Source organism: Amblyomma maculatum, chromosome 11 (genome assembly GCF_055883805.1).
Source record: "Amblyomma maculatum isolate TAMU_Amacu chromosome 11, ASM5588380v1, whole genome shotgun sequence".
Classification (NCBI taxonomy): domain Eukaryota; kingdom Metazoa; phylum Arthropoda; class Arachnida; order Ixodida; family Ixodidae; genus Amblyomma; species Amblyomma maculatum.
This window is the reverse complement of record NC_139354.1, coordinates 69,296,983-69,310,694: the sequence shown is the minus strand read 5'-3', so window position 1 is coordinate 69,310,694 and position 13,712 is coordinate 69,296,983. Positions and strand designations below refer to the sequence as shown.

The window sequence follows — 13,712 nt, the reverse complement described above, 5'->3', positions numbered from 1 at the left end:
CAGCAAAAGCGAAAGAGATCTGAAAGGAAGTACGAAGGGAGCCATCAAAGAGAGAACGAATGAGAGAAAGAGAGAGAAATAGAGAGAGAAAGTGCGAAAAGAAGAGCAGCGTGTGCGACGAAGTGGCGTTTTCGTTTGCTGACGCATTCGACTGTTCACACAGCTATGAGACGCCTCGATGCACAGCCACTGCAAATAAAGAAAAGAAAAAATCTCGGATCATACCGAATTCGTTTCCTATTTCTCGTGATCTTTTTGGTTTTATTTTCTACTCTATGTTCAGTCCTGTGAACTTCTCCTTTCGTAAGGACGCATGGAGACAGGGAAAGTTTCGCTCCATTGGTAATGTAATCTCAACCATCCTCTGGAGCAGGCTCTCGTGGTCCTGTTCAACACCCGATATTTCCTGGCAAATTTCGAATCTCATCTCTAGACGTACCATTTTACGTCCCCTTCCTCCTTGCCCCTGTGAAGACGGATTCATTTACGTAGTTGATTTCAGTCTCGAAGTCAAGGTTTCGCGGCTAATTAGTTCAGACCAGAAGGGGCTTAACAAGTGAGGCTTGAGAAGTGAGTAAATAATTGCAAATATTAGGATTATGCCGAAAAGTAAGGAGGAAGTTACGGGATCAATGTAAGAAACAACAGGGCTCAAAAGTATAAAATCTGCTTAATGTCACGGGAAAGTAAGATCTGTTTCGCAAAAAAAGAACTCAATGTTGGAATTGATTCGGTTAAAGTGACATTACGCCATTTTGACCATGATTCTATGTGGGCGTAAAGTGTGCACTCGCCAAGGTTATATCGCATCGTTTTGCACTCCTTTGAATATTTTGCCACTTTTAATTTATCAACATGATAGAAAACGAGAACCACATTCTAAGCGCGAACCTTATCGCAAACCATATGAATTGATGGTTAGCAGTGTGTTCATATTAGTCATATTGAAACAGCGCAAAAGACGACGCAATATAGAGAGTAGAAAACGGTACAAGCGCTTTCTCACAAATAGATGTTTATTCCTTAAACCCTAATATACAGAGTGACACACAAAGCATGAAACAAAAATATAAAAACACAACACTAAACGTAACGCAAAACAGTGCACACCCCGCTCAAGCACTATCGAGATAGGGAACTCCCTTACCTAATAGGAAATAATTTTCTTGTTTATGCATTTCTGTTGGCCATTCGCAAAATGCAATATGGTAAACGTTTACTACTTCGCGGGTTGTCTGATCTCTGTGGGTATATAATAAACATGTGTCATCAAAGAATGTATTTCTTTTCCTTATTCACTACTTCACGCCCTAGACAATGCTCCCCGCATGAAATTGGCCATTTCCTTTTTAGTGTATGCGGGACAATTTAGTTAACAGTCAAAGACTTTGAAAGCTCAATTATCCGATAACCCAGTCAAAACTGTCAGATAGGTTCATGGTTATACAGTTGCCGTCGATGCGAGCGTTTTGAGGCTTATATGATTGATTTTCTAAATGTGTTCAGGAACTGGTTATCAGGGTTAGAGCTCCCCTTCGAGCTACCAGCGGACGAAGAACGGCAGTTTTTTGGCCTACGGTGGCGTTTAGAACAAATCCATGTATGCCGGAGATGCAAGCCCAGATCGACAAAAGGCTCTTCTTAATGCGCACTCAGCCGTTCGAAATTGGCAAAAAAAAACAGCATTATCCGTTATTGCCTCTGAAATGTTTTGATGAAATCATGCTATCTTGTCATTGGATCTATCACGTCATTTAAGGCCCCAGCTGTCTGTAGTAAAAAAATGCTGGGTGTGCAGATGAATTTATAACTAGGGCGGGCTCTCGGTTAATAAACATTTCAAAGCACATTACAGACTAGCATTGGATGAATGTGCAGCCTGAAAAGACGAAACAATGTACTGTTTTGCCAATAATCTGCCTCTTCATGCGCTAAAAAACGAAGGAAAAAGATACAGTGCTTTCAGCGCCCGTGAAGCATAAGCAGGTAAGCCCGGCTGGTCAGAGCAAGAAGTTTCCAAAAGAATGAAAGGCTGTGGCGTAGCCTACAGAGATCAGCTTGCGGACTGCATCACAGATGTTGTGTTTAGTTTGCCCTTTCCTGTGATGCCCGCTTATTGGTCAGACTCGGCCATGCGTGAGAAAGTGCTTACGGTAACACAGGAATAATTTAAAAGGAAGATATCACCAGTCCCATCTCGTGAAGCATTGTCTACAGTGTGAACCAATGAACAGAAAAAAAAAGTGGAATGCATTGTTTAATGACGCACGCTTATTATATACACACACAAATATCAGACAAAATGCGATATGGTGGAGGCTTACCATATCTCAAAACATCAACAGTAATATACAACAAAACCAACTGTTTTTCTCTGCGATAAGGAAGCTGCCTTTCTCTACAGGGCTTCAGGGTGGTGTGCGCAGGCTAGTATGACATTTAGCGCTGTATTTCTCTTCACTCTTTTTATTTCGTGCCTTTTTGTGGTTGTTTATATATGGAGGCTTAACGAAAGGCAGCGCTTTTCCTGTATTCTCCTTTCTCTGGTCCGCGGTCGTTTGCGTTGTTTTAATGTATTGTCATACCAAACAGCACAATTCAACGTTTAGCTATAGTGATGTTTTCCTGTCTGTTTTTGTTCCATCACGTTATTCATGCGCCATTGATACCCGATTTGATTGAATGATTTTCCTAAAATTTCCGCTCTCACCAATGCATGTACCATTTAGCCCTATAGCAAGTAGTTCTTCAAACAGACTGCACCGTATTTCACCACACGCAAAGCATAATGTTTTATTATTGCTAGTAAGATAATGGTACATGCATTCGTTAGAATGGAGCAAGCACACGATCACACGAAAGAAGTCAGAGGAAAAGAGCACAATTCTATCTGTCTTCTTTGTTGTGATCATGTCCTTGCGCCATTCACTGAACAAACCGTTTCAATCGGCATTTACTTGTTATATATTTATCTAATACGGGGAGTGAAAGTGCATAAGCAAAAAAGAAGCATTCGAATAAACACTTGAGGCGCGCAATGGCACGGGAATGAGAACAGTCACATCAGGTGCGCTTAAATCCGACTATGAGGGTTTTATTGAGCCTGAAATATAGCAGTTTTAAATAATTCAAAGATTACATCGGGTACTGGTCCTTAATATTCAGGTTCCTTGGGCACTTCAATGCACAAAACTCAATGCTAATTACTGGTACATTTTTTACCTCGACCTTACACGCTGTGCACCAAATATCAGTCTTCATCGTCGTACCCAGCTTCGAGAGTACTATCCTATAGCCGCAGGCAGTTAATCAAGTATCTTGTAAAACTCCAGCACACACTCTCTTGTTGTGCAGTAAACATTGCAGTATTGATGAAGCTCCTAAATGCAAAGAAGTGCCACGAAATCTAGTGTACATCACCGTCTAAATGAAGTTTCATCTGTGCCGCTCCTTCATCTAACCTAGGTAAATGCGCCATTCAGATCCGTACGCCATCTCGCTAAAGGCAGATATCGAAGCTATGGCATACCAGACATTCTGCCGAGAATTTAAACCAACGAGAAGCCAGTCTAACCCGTTACTGAGAGACTTACCGAGCAAGGAAACGAGCCGAGATGGAAACGGAAGCAGTGTGTCTGACTGCAACCGGTGGCTTACCCTCAACAATGTTGTTTCAGGGATTGTTGAAGTCCTTCAATTTTGGCTGTCTTCTTAGTTGACCTGTGTCTCGTTTTTCTACACTTTGTGAAAAATCTCATCATCATCATCATGATCATCCTAACTATACCCACTGCAGGGCGAAGGCCTATCCTACATTCTCAAATTAACCCGGTTCTGTGCTAGCTGCATCCACTTGGCCCCTGCGAATTTCTTAATCTCATCCGCCCACCTAATTTTCTGCCGCCCCCTGCTACGCTTTCCTTCCCTTGGAATCCAGTTTGTTACCCTCAGCGACCATCGATTATCCTCTCTTCGCACTACATGTCCTGCCTACCTATTTCATCTTCTTGATTTCCACTAGAATGTCAGTAACTTGAGTTATTTCTCTGACCCACTCTGTACACTTGCAATATCTTAATGTTACCCCTACCTTTATTCGTTCCATAGCCATCTGCGTTGTCCTCAACTTAAGTAGAACTCTCTTGGTTAACCTCCGTCTTTCAGCCCCATAGGTGAGTACAGGCAAGATGCAACTGTTGTATACTTTCCTCTTGAGCGATACCGGTAAGCTGCTAGTCATAATCTGCGAGTGCTTGCCAAATGCGTTCCATCCCAATCTTATTCTTCTTGTTATTTCCTTTTCGTAGTCCGCATCTGCGGTTACTACCTGTCCTAAGTAGAGATATTCGCCTACTACTTCCAGTGCTTCGCTACCAAACGTAAACTGCTATTCTTTTCCCGAGGCTGTTGAACATTATCTTAGTCTGCTGCATATTGATTTTCAAGCCTACCTTTCTACTTTTCCTGTCTAGGTCACCAATCATTCTTTACTGCTCATCTCCTGAGTTACTTAGCAAACTACTAAGTTATTTGTTGAGAAGTTAAACTAGTTACTACTCAACAAATTGTTTTGCTTTAGTGGATGACAACATTACAAATTTATTTGATTCGGCATTTCCATCGCAGAACAAATATGTTACCAACCATCAAAGGTATGGCTTTGAATTTTTTATGAGCTGGCCCCACTGCTGCATTCTTAGAAAGGAAGTAACTATACTCAATCAAGCTTTGAATAATTTTATCTGCCCACCGTCAGCTTTACTCGTCTGAATGATATTATTGATTGCTCTACCATAGCACCTCAGTTCAACAACATTCTGTGAATTATCATGAGTTATTTCCTTAAAACAGGTTCACATCGCCCGAAATTCCATGTGTGAAGAACTAAAAAATAATCATCCTTTGTCACGTTTTTAACTTGCGCTTAGCTCGATGTCATTGAGTTTTTTTAATAAATAAATGCTTTTCTTCAGTTACATCTATTCCTTGCCTCCGAGCCTGCACTTTAACCCAGAATCCACAACTTACGGCTTGCTCAATAGCCTAGAATAGCCTTCAGTTTAATTAAAGAAATAAAAGAATGGCCATTCAACACTGCACTGATTATTGGTAAAAGCGACTCTGTAACACGCTGAGTGTGCCATTAAAAATGCCAGAAAGACGTGGTTTGAAAATTAGATCGTGTCCACTGTTTGAATCGTGATAAACAATAGTCTGTAATGAATTCCTTCCTCAGTGAAACTAAGTACAACTATGTGCGCAATTGCCACAATGGAGCTGCCTCTGTTCGGCGGTCGCCATCGCTAATGTATTCAGCACATCTTTCTGCTTCCAACAAGACATGACGAAATAAGAAGCATGCTTTCTAACCTCAAGCTATAGAGGGCTGGCACTGAAAGCAAACATATATGCAATCGTACGCTGTCATAGTATGAATGACAGCCTACATGCTGTTACTCGTTGACCCTTAGCTCCTTAGCTTATATGATAAAGTTAATTTTCCAATACGGTGTCTTGCAGTATGAAGTGAAAAAGTTAAAATTATATCTGTTTGCAAGGACGGTAATAATCAACTGATGTCTAACTGCCGTCCAAATTCAGTACATGCTTTCTTCAATAAAGGAATGGAAGGTCTTATTGATCCCCTACAGTTAAACTGCTTTAAAAATTAATATTCAATGGACGCAAAAATTTCCGACATGAAGTTTAATATTCTAGTAACCTCGCTTTTAATTACTTCCTTTATAAATTCCAACTAGAAAATGACAGAGGTATTTGTGTTGGCTCGGTAGTCCTTGATTATGCAAATCGTATTTCGTGATCAACCATAACAATCTTGGCTGGAAAGTCGCGTGTTATGTTCTTCAAGACGTTCATTATATGTACATAGCTGCGCATCTAATCTGGAACTAATCGTTAATACCTCGGATTTAAATAACAATCAATGATCTACCAGCTGTCTAACCACAAGTTTTAAGTGTGCTTGTTATGCAGATGATAACGATGTCTTGGTATCCTAGAAGTATTTAAACACTTCAAAATAAATTTGTAAAAGTTATTTTTCGGTCCCTGAATTTTGGTAAATTATACCACTACATAAAATTACCTCGGATACATCCGCATGGCAACTACGCATTTTTTCCTATTGTACTCATCAGCTGCCTTCAATATATTATGAAGATTCCGGAGTTGCAAACAAAAATATCATTAAGTGTCAGAGAACGCTTTATTAAAGCTTGTCATTTTTTATTACGTGCAGATTCGTGCAATCAACTATGAAAAAAAGTATAGTCATTTAAAATATCTATACAATAATCGGATTTTGCCTACAGATCTTGTCTCTCATCTTCAATATAATAATAATTTAATAATAAAGTAATTGGCATAGCATAATTAGCAGATTCTGACGTCCCGACCAGAATATATAGCATGAATTAACATTTTAGTATTTGACTATCGTGTTTTAATCGTTTGCAACTGATTCGCATAAACCCTAACCATAATGTTACTCGCTTTTGTCTTCAATGAAGCGCTTTACTAATTAATTTCATTACAAACTATTTCATTTCTACCGATGGACAATAAAGATACCAAAAATGCATAGTGGTTGTCATCTTTGAAATGCCAAATTTATACGCATATTTTTATATATTGTACGCTTATTACATAAGAGTCCATTTGAAATTTTCGCTTCCATTCCTTTGTATTATTCCAATATTTTGTAACTTTGAATACATTTTTTTCACATTATTTTAACATTGTTTCTGTCTGGCTTTTCATTTTTGTAGCCTAATGTTATTAAACTGTTGATTTTATTACCGCAGGTCCCAGCTGTATCCACAATAGCGGACGTCTTTCTGTAGAGCAAAATATACTCTTTTTTTCGTAATAAGGAAATAAGCTTGAAATTTGTAAACTGAATCTTACAACTACCACTATCTGAATTCATGAGGGTTCGTTACTCACAACATCTGTTACTGTTTTGGACCGTCAGTGAGAGTATTGGAGTGCAAAAGAGGAAGTAATTCACCTTCGCGCTTGATTTCAGACGAGAGACACTGTAATGAAAGGCTCCTGAAATTTGAACCACGGTTATATGCAGGGGTTCTAACCACTACTCCGGCGGCGCTTGGTTTCTCAGTCTTAAACAAGGCTGAGGTGCGTGCTTGGCCGAGTGCGTCATCGCTTCGGTGCAGGCGTATGGCTGATCTGCTGCAATGCCTAACAGAGCCTACATTCGGATAATAAGTTTAACCGCAATAATCCTCTGCAAATTGTTATGTATGTTGAAACACCGCCGACGATCCAGTAATATACGCTGTGATCCATACAGTGCCGCTATCCATCATCCCTACACATTGTACCTGGTTCAAGACATTCTACAGTTTCTATAGCTATGGCACACGCGGTTATAGCATACATTAGATTAGAGCTGCTGCTGTGTTTTCTGCCTGTGCTATTTCTTATGTGACCCTGCCGTGCCCCTTATCACGCTGTCTATAATGTCTCGCTGCCTTAACGGCGCGTGAAGCGTTTTCGGGTTTGCTCGCCTACTCGAAGACATCTATTCAATCTCTAGCGATAGGGCTTCCATTCTGAAAAAAAAAAAAAAGACAGTGCTGTTTAAGGCTATCTCTTTTCCCTGAGATTGAAACAGAACAAATCTGCCTGAAGATTCCTCTTGGAACCCTACCTCGGAGCCCAAAGCGAATTGAAACTCGGTTTACTAGCGCAAATAGTTCGCATTTATACACCCAAAAGAATCGCCTAGAATTTATTTTCTGGCTTTTTGTAGTGAGCACCTGGCCCTTCACACCCTTCGCGTAGAACAGGCGCTCCCGGAGGCTCGTGTTTTGGGCCATGTCCCAGCAATAGCCGTCGGCGCCTGGCATCAGCCTTTACTTTCGTTAGGTAGGCATGGTCAGGAGCGGGTCTCTCTTCTATATTCTCTCTCCCGGGTCTGGCTGGCTGCTGCACAAAACTGAGGAGCAACCTTATTACCTACCTTATATACTCGATTCTAAGCGTCTCCTTTTTTTTTTCCAGATCGCAATGCCGAAAATATTAAACATCTACAATAACCCTTCCGCTCATTTTTTCTCGCAGATATTTTCAATAGACGGATGCAACAAAAGCGACAATTTAATTAGCAAAAAAACTTAGAAAATATCTTCAGCGAACGCGGTTGCAGTTCATATAAACTTCAAGCTGTAGAAAACCCTCTACAAACTCCTTTTTAACTCCATTCCGGCTCACAGACAACTGACCACAAAACAAGAACCGCGCGCACGTGGTGAGCTTGAAACCTACCCAGCGCCGCCAAGTGCTCATAACGGAACGCCGATATAGTTACAGAGGTTGCTTTCGGTCAGTTCTTGGCACTGTGTGTTGTCTCTGATGGACTGTCGGAACAAAGCAACTCGTACATAAAGCTGCAGATCACGGTTAACAGGACTTTAATCATGCAGTGGACGTCGTGCCACCGCTTCACTCTGACAGTCATGGCTGACGACATAAGAGCAAGAGCGCTTGCCGGCATGAATAAGCACTCTTCCTTGCAAAAGATGGAAGCTTATATTCGCATGCAAAGTTTTTTTGCGAACATAAGGAGGACGCTTAGAAACAGTAAGTACTTAGATTCGCAAAAATAAGGTGATTTAGTTCATCAAAAGTCTAAATGCTGATCATCTTGAGGAAATATACAGCGCGAACAGAGACGACGGATGGAAACACACCTGTTTCCAATGGGTACAAGATTTCCTCCGGCATAGTACTCGGCTCTAGTTGGTTCATGTTGGTTCACCAAAAAACAAAGGGCCACATATGGGCTTCTGCAGTTTTAATTTCCTCAAGATGAACATAACCCGACTAGCCCAACTTGCCATACTACTGCAGCAAATACTGATGAATGGGTTCTAACTGTTACCAGTGCACAAGGCGTATAATTATTGCTATATTCACCCACATATAGGAGTAAATGGTGGTTTGCTTCTGTACATATCCCCTCCTTCCAGGACACCCTCCTGTTATATTTATGTTGAAATCGGAAAGGACGCTTCCTCTCCTGGAGGAAGTGCGGAGGAAGAAACTGGCTTACAGGAAAGGAAAAGCGCTGTATCAGTCACACTTGTGGCGTGGACACTGGACCTCCCCGTAAAGGAAGGAAGGAAGGAAGGAAGGAAGGAAGGAAGGAAGGAAGGAAGGAAGGAAGGAAGGAAGGAAGGAAGGAAGGAAGGAAGGAAGGAAGGAAGGAAGGAAGGAAGGAAGGAAGGAAGGAAGGAAGGAAGGAAGGAAGGAAGGAAGGAAGGAAGGAAGGAAGGAAGGAAGGAAGGAAGGAAGGAAGGAAGGAAGGAAGGAAGGAAGGAAGGAAGGAAGGAAGGAAGGAAGGAAGGAAGGAAGGAAGGAAGGAAGGAAGGAAGGAAGGAAGGAAGGAAGGAAGGAAGGAAGGAAGGAAGGAAGGAAGGAAGGAAGGAAGGAAGGAAGGAAGGAAGGAATGCGAGAGTGAAAGTGGAAATAGGAGCCGTAGTGGAAGACTTGGGAGTAATTTCGACCCCCTGGGGATCATTAACGTGCACTGACATCGCAGAGCACACGGACGCCTCTCCGTTTCGCCGTCATCGAAACGCAGCCGCCCAAAGTTAGGTTCAAAACTATGTATTCTGGCACTTTGTTGACGCTGTACAGGCAGAAGCGAACTTTTAACGAGATTGTGTTTAGCTGGCTTTGCGCCTCTTGCCACTCTTATCGTTTATTCGCCACGTAGGTTCTTGGCTTTTTGGGTTTGCATATCTTGTTATTGCCGCTCAGTTTCCTTTGTCTTTTCTCCTACTGAAGCTTCAAGATCGCGTGATCGAAAGGGCTTCTTTGCGAGTGGATAAATGAGTTCACTTCCTATATTTACTTCGGGTATTGTCTTCATCGTCATCGGACATGGACACATACATCGTCGGAGCCAAACACTCCCCTTCTAGTGATGTTGCTCTTAAATTTGGAGCAAAAAAACGCCTACTGCAAGGCTTTGATAACACTGGGATATTGTTTAACTTTGTTTTATTCTTTTTATTCTCCCGGAGCTCGCAGAAATTGCTGTTCTGAAAAGAAGGCATTGGGTGTGGTTCTGCTCTGCACATCTCTGCTTCCCCCGCCGCAGTGGAAAAACCTATTGGTTGGGTGTTTCAAAGGACGCCTACTAAACGAGAGTTCCTGAAAGAGATTTCTGGCTTTGCCTCAGCAGTGAGTCAAGATTGATGCAGCTTTCGCTGTTTAAAATACTTAGGCAACCGAGGTTGCCAGCTGCAGAACTTGATGAAGGAATCTTACTGAAGAAGCACTGCGTCGCGCGGTAACCAAGATATCCGGGAAAGCTTCATTTTTAGCCTTCCAAACCTAAAGATATTGCTATCGCGTTGGCCTCTTTAGGCGGGTTCAGCAGCTCCGTATTATAGTGCGCCGCCAGAAAGGCCACCAATCCCCAATTTTGATTTTATAACTAAAAGATTTTGCGATCTTTGCAATTACTCTCACCTTGAAATCGTAGCCTCGAACCGAAAACGATATAAAACAAGAACCTTGGTAAAATTAGCTCAATCGGTAATATTTTTATCATCTCAAGTAGAGACGCCAACTTTATCGAGTGAAGTCCTGTCCTACCTTTCCTAATATTTTGAGTAGCTGCGTTTTACATTTCAATGCTTAGCAAGTGCAGTGCATGAATCAATTTTAGATATTCACAGGAAAAATTGAATTTGCTGTAGCTCCAGAAGCTTACCGAGTATAAAGAGGCGCCTTCGACAAAAATGGCTGCTTAACGGTACTTGCTCGTGACGTTTATAGCTGGCGATTAGCTTTAATTTCTGATAATCTTTTGTTCTATAGATTCTTGTACCATTTTTTATTGATTTAGAAAGTTCGACTATGTTGTCACTGGGGATACATTACTGTATTCCTTGGCCTCAATACTCTTTCTCTACTTCAGAAGTGAGAAAGAAAGGTGTCTCGTCCTACTGCGTTATACGGTGACAGGTTGTGGCGTACATTTCTAATTGTGTTGGCAAATTACGCTCTCTTAAGGAACAGAACAAATGCGCCTGAAGTGTCCCTAATTCTTTGTTCCTAAATGTAATTCGTTTCACTCACAAATATGCCTTTCTTGGCGCCCTTGTCAGTTGAGTAATTTTGAGTGGACCGAAGGTAAGAATCAGTCGAGATGTATTGCCAAAGCTGTCGGCAATTGCAGTGCTGGTTGAAAATTCATTACGTACAGCCTTCATCCCGCCTATATAAATTGCTGTGCCGCCGAGCTGCCGTAAGAATAAAGGTATATTCTATCTTCTATCAGCTACCTTTATACCCGTAACAGTGGATTTTTCAATGATAACACTATGCGACTCATGTTCGGCCCCTCCCCAGCATTAGGTCCACAAGAGCGCCCTTTTTTTTTTTCATTTTATATCTCATGCGTGACAAGGCTGTGTTCGAATTCTCTAAGCAGATGGGCTGACGATTAAGCACCTGCAGGTACACCATTGAAATATTTTAAAACTTCGACTTAACGCAGCTTGAAGGCTTGCTAGTGAAATTCAAACTACTTTGCCGCCTAAATGGCTTTATAAATACGTACTAGTAACCCCCATCCCCTCCTCCCCGAGAATTTCTTCATCCATTCTCTCTGTCTCAATCATCTCAGCGGTGTTCATTAAAAACTACTTCCGACAAAATGATCATAGTTGGCTGTACACAAAATGAACTCCGCTCTGCAACATGAATATATCAGTTGAACAAAGCGCTTTTAATTAATAAATATTAATTACTACCTCGTCGAGGGCCATGTCACCTCTATACCATATTAAAACTTATACGACAGCATGGAGACGTCACAAATGAACCTAAATCATGTTTTTTTTGGCTCTAGAGTTTGCAAGACTCCGTGGTTTTGTCTCTTCAATGTAAAAATTGGATGAATAAAATGTTTAGGAAGATTCCCCTTCGTGGACCAGGATTAATTTTTCTTAAAAGCTTTATAGCATTTCACTGTGGCCTTATGACTATGTTTCGGGGGACGCAATGGATAAATACTCCATTATTACAGTGGCCAGATTAATAGGCGAATCAACAATTTTTGACATTAAAGGCTTGCTCAATCCACTAAACAACTTTTAGCACTGTATTGATCAGTGCAAAAAAGGGATTGATTCAAGATGCTCAAACAGAAAGGAGCTGCGTTTTTCTTTATACAGAACAATAAGCTAAGCGAAATAGCGTTATACTTGCGGCTGTTTCTTCTTTTCGTGAGGAAAGTTGGAACGCAGAAACAAAGCAGTATTAGCGTCTATGCATTCGCATTTCCCCGTAGGTTTACGTGTGCCTTTCAAGCAAAAATTACATTGATATGGCTAATACTGCAGCGATCACTCTGGCCCGAGCTGAGAGCTTGATTCGTGGCTGTTCTTGTTACAAACTGGTCTCCACGTAGCACTTTGCGGCTCTTTGAGAGCAGCAAGCGCACTTCTCTTTGCCTTTTGTAAAGACGGCTAGCGTCGATTTACATCTACTATCTCAGCACACGTTTTGCTCTTAGTCTTGGTTTCTTTTTTTCTTTGCACTTTACTTTTATATGTCTTCACAATCTGTTTGTCTGGTTCTACTCGTTAATCTGGGTGCAACTGGAATAATGGGACCGGAACTCAGTCTTTGAAAAGGTAAGTCCATTCCTAAGGACAGGGTGAAAAGAACCAAAAATCTACAAAAATCTAGATAGAAAACGTTAGCAGAATGCGAAGTACCACCTTCCAAATCTGCCAGCTCTCGCGACTGAGAGGTTCCGCTATCAGTTGGTGCTTGGGAAATAATAGAGCCGCGTCTGAGGCGATGTTCTTCTGTGTGCCAGTACATTTTTATTTTAACGCGGTAGCGTTAAGGAGCTCGTGTCGCAGAAAAGCCGGTGTCGTCGGCGTTCAGTGAGCGATAAATCCCGGCATGCACTTCATAAATAAACATGCACTTCATAAATAAAAAGCAAGTTCCAAGATGGGCTGGGTGGGAATCGAACCAGGGTCTCCGGAGTGTGAGACGGAGACGCTACCACTCAGCCACGAGTTTTTTTTTTTTTCTTTATTGCATGGAAAAACTTCCGTAAAAAGGAACAACTCCACTTAAACATGTCCATGTCTAAAGTTACCGGGTTGCTTAATGCGAGCCCGTCATATCCCCAGCCCGACAATGCACAATCATCAGAACATCAAAAGTCTGGGAGACATACACATGCGTCTAGATACGGCATCCAGTTTGGAGGTTCTTCACGAGCAGCATATACACTTCTCACCAAATCACACTGCTCCCGAAACACGGATTTCGACGATCTTGGTGGCTCTGCATGCCTGTCGATCATGGCTTTTCCAAAGGCTGAACAGTCCCATCAACACAAATAGATCGTAAGGCACAACAGAGTTTTTGTCAGGAGGCAAAAATCTAATTGTATAAGGCGTAATTTCAATGTCCTTTTTAAGAGATCTTAGTATGTCCCAAAAGAACATAGCATCACGGCACAGAATAAAGCAATGATCAGTTGTCTCAGGCACGTTACAGAGACGACAATTTACCGACCAGGGCACAAACATCTCCTTATTGTGAAGAAATGTCTTGACAGGCAACGTCGCTGTATGTAATTTGAAAAAGAACGTTTTTGCAGCTGCCTGAATGCACATTTGCCTAAC

At 41.6% G+C, this 13,712-nt stretch overlaps 1 long non-coding RNA gene across 2 annotated transcripts in view; it reads right to left on the bottom strand.

Moving 5' to 3' along the window:
* Positions 1-208: 208 nt before the first annotated feature.
* Positions 209-13,712, bottom strand: part of LOC146174092 (uncharacterized) — a 34,455-nt gene continuing 20,951 nt past the window's right edge. For both annotated transcript variants that reach the window (XR_014701726.1, XR_014701725.1), the window contains one exon: positions 209-466. This is a non-coding gene — a long non-coding RNA (uncharacterized LOC146174092). The remainder of the gene's footprint in view (positions 467-13,712) is intronic.